The sequence below is a fragment of the Contarinia nasturtii genome, unplaced genomic scaffold (genome assembly GCF_009176525.2).
Source record: "Contarinia nasturtii isolate CC-2019 unplaced genomic scaffold, AAFC_CNas_1.1 Cnas_scaffold_3175, whole genome shotgun sequence".
NCBI lineage: Eukaryota > Metazoa > Arthropoda > Insecta > Diptera > Cecidomyiidae > Contarinia > Contarinia nasturtii.
In genome coordinates this window covers 1,475,152-1,481,664 of record NW_022200487.1, presented here as the reverse complement: position 1 = coordinate 1,481,664, position 6,513 = coordinate 1,475,152, and the positions used below count along the sequence as shown (strand labels likewise).

Here is a 6,513-nt window from a genome sequence, read left to right as displayed (position 1 = left end):
TCACATCAAATTTATGGTATGTTTTCACGATGAACAAAACGCGTTCCCATATTACCAGCACTTCGATTTCGATTTTTTTTTTAAATTGAATTGTTATCAATTTTTTGAGAAATATTGTACTTTTCCACCCACTTATGTATGTTGACACAATCCAAATGCAAATTAATTGCAATGAATTCAATTTCAATGTGTGTCAGTGTGGCTTGTTTACTCTGTAGTTAGCTGCCAATTTTGTGCACATCAAATAAAATGTTGTCGAAAATACACAATTTAATGTTTATATATTGTTATTGTTTCTTGGCTTTGGTGGAATTCATGTGCGTCGGAATGTTCTTGGCATGTATTATACTTCACATCTGTTTCTATATATATTTCGATTTTTTTTGCTATTGTTGTTGTTTTTCGCCTTGCAATGAGAAATGTGGCAGACTTAATTTTTCCGCTTCATTTGGTACAATATCAAATGGAAATGATCGCTTTCCATGCATTTTTCCGATTAACTCTTGCAGAGTGAAAATGGAATTCGTATGTAATTGAAATTTTTGTGACAACAAAAACAACAACAATAGTCGCAATAGAAAAATAAAATAAATTCATACAAGCTCGTCCTCATGCATCCATGTGCATTGAATGAGTTGACAAAATGGGTATGTTTTTTTTTCTCTTTTCTACTTTCATTCATTGAGAATGCAATAAGCTCTTGGCTGAAGCATGTAAATAGTTGTAACACAATCAAATGACTTTCCCAAGCTTCTTTTTTCACTGAAATGTAAATCAGTATTTATATAAAATTGAATAAGTTTCAAAGTGGTCAAATCTGCTGTAAAAATGAATTTCATTTGACGGGAGTAAAGGAATGTAGAATGTGGAAAAAATTGAGACTGAAAAGCGGGAGTGAGAGTGTAAAAAAATGAACGCCTTTTTAAATCGCCTTTAAGCGCTTGACTAACAATGAAAATTGAAATACATAATTTTGTTATTACTACTGGCGTTGCTATTGCAGCGTCGCCTTTACAATGTCTGCTGTATATTTAAGTTTGATGTTCGGGGAAAACATTTTTTTTCGCACAATATTTATTTTCACTGGCATTCAAGCGTACACATTCGCTGTCGCTTTCTCTCTATAACACACACATGCTGGTTGAATTTTGAAAAAGAGAAAAGAATAAAAAAAAAAAACACACACACACATCAAATCAGGATAAACTTGTAGAGTCGCTTGGTTCAATTTTTTTTCTCATTTGTTTTTCTCAATCGTGTTTTCTCGCAGTCGGTCTTTTTACGTTCTGCTGCAAGCATTTAATTTCTTTAGTGAATTAAATTTCGCCGCACGTGCTGTGTGCAATAGTTCGTTTCACTGTTTCGTTATGTGCTCGGTTTCTTTCACAAATATTGTAGTCTTTATTTTTTTCTCTTCTCTTCTCACTCTTTCGCATTGCTGCACTATCATTTTACAATTGTTCATTTTCCATTGGCCGTGATTTATTCACGCCATGCACCTCTATCATTATTGGAGTGCATACGTTCATTTTTCATTTGTTTTTCTTGTCGGTTTCGGTGCTATTGACGGTTTCAGTGCGTTATTAGGTATTAATTTATGCATGAGTCGAGAATATTCACTTTGGAAAACGGTACGCAGAGAAGAGATATATTGGCAAGAAATTGAATTATTGTCTTTGGTTTTTTTAAATTCTAATGTGCGTCTTTTGTCGCGCGTGTATCAACTCATTCGAACCAATAAAATATATCTCTTACACGCACATCGTATTTTCATTCGCTGACTAATATCGTAGCTATTTTAGATCTCGTAAACACATTTTACTTTATTTACAATTCAAACGATGTTGGAAAAAAATTTATTATACTTGCAAAATATTCGACTTCGTTTTATTTTACTTGATAAAAGAAATATTGCACATTCGTTATCACACTTTGCTCTGTGGACTCTCTTATCACTTACGATATTTTTGAAGAAACGATTTAATTTGGTTGTAGTTTGTCAGTCAACAATGTTGTCAGCTGTACGATGTGAACATATCAGCCCGTCCAGTTCAACTAAAAGTGTTCGAGCGATTGGCAAATGTTTTATATTTTCTTGTTCGTTGTCGTTCATAAAGAAAGCAATGTATGCTACACTCGACCCGTTTGCTTCAGACTGTTCAATGTGTACTATATTCTCCATGCATGCTTGTGCGTTTGTTTATCCTTGTATCGCTTGTACAAAGGAGAAACCGGCAACAAACTCAAACAGAGCAAGTGTGTGGAACTGAATGAGCACATTTAAGTTCTTATCAATTTCATTCCAATAGAGCAGAAGCCGGCTATGGAGTGAACATTGAACCTACATTAAGCCAACAGATGTTGTACGTAATAGTAGAGAACATTTTCCCCTCCATTTATTGTCATAGCAACACGGAGAAATTGAGCTACACTGAGCACCGACGCACACGGGGGAAATTGCTTCGTGTAATGCAATTACGAAACCTCAAGAAATGAATTAAATGAAAAACTTGCATTTTGTACCAATCGAATTTATTTAATTTAATTAACTATTGATCTGTATGCAAACGGATTAATTTTATTAGCTCAAAATGCCAAAAAAATATACACGGCAAATTGCACTTAATGCAATCTTCGTTTGCATTAAATTAATACTTTTGTTTCATGCACACTGCTCAGCATTTTATTTATCCTCAGTTGCATCTATTTTGAATGAAATAAGTGGCATAATCTAAATAAATTAGATGTTGAATTCCGAGAAGTGCATAAATGAAGTGGCATTTCAGAAGGGTATTTAGTGGTAAAATTTCTCTCTCTATCTCTGTCCCCCAGTTCTTGACAGAATTTCTCATCTACTTTGGAAATCTTGTGGTTCATTTCGAGGTTTGCACTAATTATGTATGAATGATTCATGTTTATTGACGCTTTTACGGCACTGAATGGCATCGAACACAGGAAGCATGTAATCCCATCATTTAACAGCACATAAAATAGAGATTCCTAGGGGGTTCCGACTTAAACGAATGATCCATATGCGAGCGAATTTTTCCTATATATTTTGCAAATGTAAACGAATGGTCGCAAATGTTTCTTACAAATTTTGCGAATGGTGGCGGATGTTTCATACAAATTTGCGGACGGTGTCGAATGTTTCATACACATTTTGCGGATGGCGCATATGAAAAGTCATATTTTTACATTCAAAAAGTCAAAGTGACAGATTAGGTGACAGAGATTCAAGCCGAATTGATATTTTTTTTGGTAATATTGAGTGAAATTTTTCTAAAATGGTAAATAAATCTTTGCCACTCGTAATATTATCACTGTAAACGGTGCCTTGTGAAAGGTTTTTATTTTCATTGACGTAACTTTCAATTTCTTTTATATTATCTGAATTTATTTCTAAAATCTCACTTTTCGAATCGAATACGGCTTCTAAAATAATATTCAACAAATAATCTTGTATTTTTTTCTTCAACTGTTTTTTCAAATTTAGTTGAGAACAATGACATTGTGTTTGAAACTTCCACGACAAACTGAACACAGCAATGTGTATGTACAAATGTCACACGACAGTTTGTCGCATCTAGCAAGACGTATGCGGCATTCGCGAATGGTTGCGAATGAAATGTACGAATTTTCATAGATGTTGATGCGGATGAATATACTTTACTTCGTATATTTCATGTATGAATAGGAAAATGTTCATATATTCCGTATAAAATGGCATTCGCATATAGTAAAATGCCCCTTGAGAGATTCATACACGAATTTACGATTTAATTGAGATGCAAATTGTGTGTATACATTAAAATGTCCGATGGAAATTTATGTATGTGAAACAGCTTCCAAAATCGAATAGGCGGAAACAATAATATGACCCATTTGATTCAATTCCAATCGAAATATAACGAATTCAGAGTGCTTGTGATAATTCGCGCTGAGATATGAAAAGATAAATAAACACATGTGTGAAGGGTGGTATAAAATTAGCAAATATACTATTTTTTGTCATTAAATCCATTTTTGATAGGTTCACCAAATACTTTATTAATACAGACACATGAAAATGTTGTCTACAATCAACTCTGCCAATTCGAATAATAAATAAATAAATACTCAATTCAAGAGTTGAGTGATTTTCTTGTTGTTGATGCTTCAGAAACTCAATTTTGAATTCATTGGATGGATACATATGGGTCGAAAATTTAATCTTGTAAACTAATCTGATTTTGTAGTCACTGTATGCATTGTTTATTCTCAATACAAAAGAACCAATTTCAATCCAGTTTGCCTACATTCGGGCGTTTGTTTTATTTCTGTGTCTAAATACATTTTGTACGCTTCAATCGTCGGCTTTCTTCGAATGGACTTTGTCGTCAAAGAATGCTTGTATTTTGACCCATAAACAATTTAATGGACAAAATTCATTCTCCTCTCGACAAAATATATCACTTTCTCGTCTATCTTTAGAGCGGACGATAAATCTTGACACATTATTTCATGTACAGAGCACACCTGTGAGTGCATAATTGTGGTATTGCCATGCATCGTTATTCAAAACTAGCGTCAAACTTGAATTAACACACTGCTTTAGTGTTGTTTATGGCATAAGCTATAAGCTCATCTTTGCTGCCCAACAGTGAAATGACTCATTTGGTAGCTACTTACGGCACTCATAAATTTCGACACTGAATAAACAAATTACGAATTATACCACATTTTCGGAATTTCTCGCATATTTGCCATGCTTATTATCTATCGACTGGCGATAATTCAAAATTTAATGGTAATAAACGCAGTGCATCTATGCATGCATCAATTATTTATCGTAGTAATGAACTAGAAAACTCATACTTTACGTAAACAATAAACTCTCAAAATAAAGCACACACTCACCCGAATATTGTTGCACACAAAACGGTGTGTCATTAAGTTCAGTTTATGGCCTCTTAGTCTACGCTTGAAATTCTACGATTGCCATGAAGAATATTTTAAGCGTGCATATTACATGAATTTTCACCGAAATACCGATAAATTAAATCCCGAATCTCACCAGGTCTAATTTGGTTGTCGACAGGTTTATCAAAATTCAAAGAGAATTTATAATTGTTGCATCTTGAGAATTGCCACAAAACCGCAATTCAACTGCGAAATGCATAGAAAATGTGCATGCATAAGTATTGTACACACGCTTGCACTCATACACACTCCATATGAATTGCCAAATTTTGGCATTTCTGTAGCATGATAAGTAACATTATGTTCGAAAACCAATGTGCATTGCGTTGTCGTCATCAAATGAATCATCGGTGCACGTGATAATATAAAATACATTTAAAACAAGATTTGACACTCATACACATTCTCTTTCTTCGCTGTTCGTTAAATTTTTTGCAGTTTTCAGATACTTCGAATATTTTGCATACAATCTTAATCACGTGCACGACAACAACAAAACCTAATTACTTTCACTTGGAAATGAACGTGTCTCTTGGGTTTATTCTTTTACGTAAATTTTGATCCATTAAATTAAACTATAACTTTGTCCAAACGCGCTCCCGAGATACGAATAAAATTTAGAATGGCTTAAGATTGACATGTCGTGAAAAAAACGACAAAAAACGCCGTCACGTCACTTTAAAATACCAATTTACATTCATATTCGTACTGATATACACTACAATTCAAGTGTTTAGTCGAATGCAAAAAAACGAGAGAGAGAGAGAGAGAGAGAGAGAGAGAGAGAGAATGAAAAAACACTTGAAATAAATTTCCGCTACTTAAAAGTCAAATAAGTTAAAATTGAATCGAATTTATACGATTTATGGACTGTGCGAATTCACTCACATGTGTTCAACTGCTGGTAGTTCGTATCACACTCCATAAGAATTTATTTAATGAAATCAAACGAAACAGCAGGAGACGTCAATTTAAACCAAAATGCGAGGATATTTCATTCGTTCTTTCAACAACACTGCTTGTCCCACTGAAATAATAACAAATGTTGTATATATTTTTTCTTCTTCAGAACAATCAATTTGTCGCTTTTTCATATAACTCAATTGAATATGCAGCTGGCGTTTTTCGGTCGCGAATGTTACAGAAAAATGAAAATTTGTTAAATTAAAACACAAAAATTAACAAATATCAGTACACTATTATTTAGTATTTTTCCAACGAATGAAATGAAAATAAATGCGACAACTGTACGAATTGAGGTGCACCGGAAAAAATATAATTTAACTGTGTCTATGGCGTGGCGAGCACAAGGAAATTGTACGTTTCAAGTAAAGAAGATGGAAGAAGATAGAGACATAACAAATCGACACATAAGCGAATGTCAATAACAAAAACATCGAATCATTTATGGTGAATTGTTGTTGATTCATTCTGAGGTATTTCATTGATTCATCCGATTCAGTCGTTCAGTCACATTTAATGCAGTCGATAGTGAATTGGATTCAGGTGTGTGCGTATTTTCCTATTTATTTTTCAATCGATTTGTTCTAA

General features: G+C 33.5%; 1 long non-coding RNA gene across 1 annotated transcript; it reads right to left on the bottom strand.

Moving 5' to 3' along the window:
- Positions 1-384: 384 nt before the first annotated feature.
- LOC116349930 lies at positions 385-2,134 on the bottom strand. Its single transcript, XR_004201969.1, has 2 exons — positions 1,961-2,134; positions 385-406 (listed from the first exon to the last, which is right to left on the bottom strand). It is a non-coding gene; the product is annotated as an uncharacterized LOC116349930 (long non-coding RNA).
- Between the last annotated feature and the right edge of the window lie 4,379 nt (positions 2,135-6,513).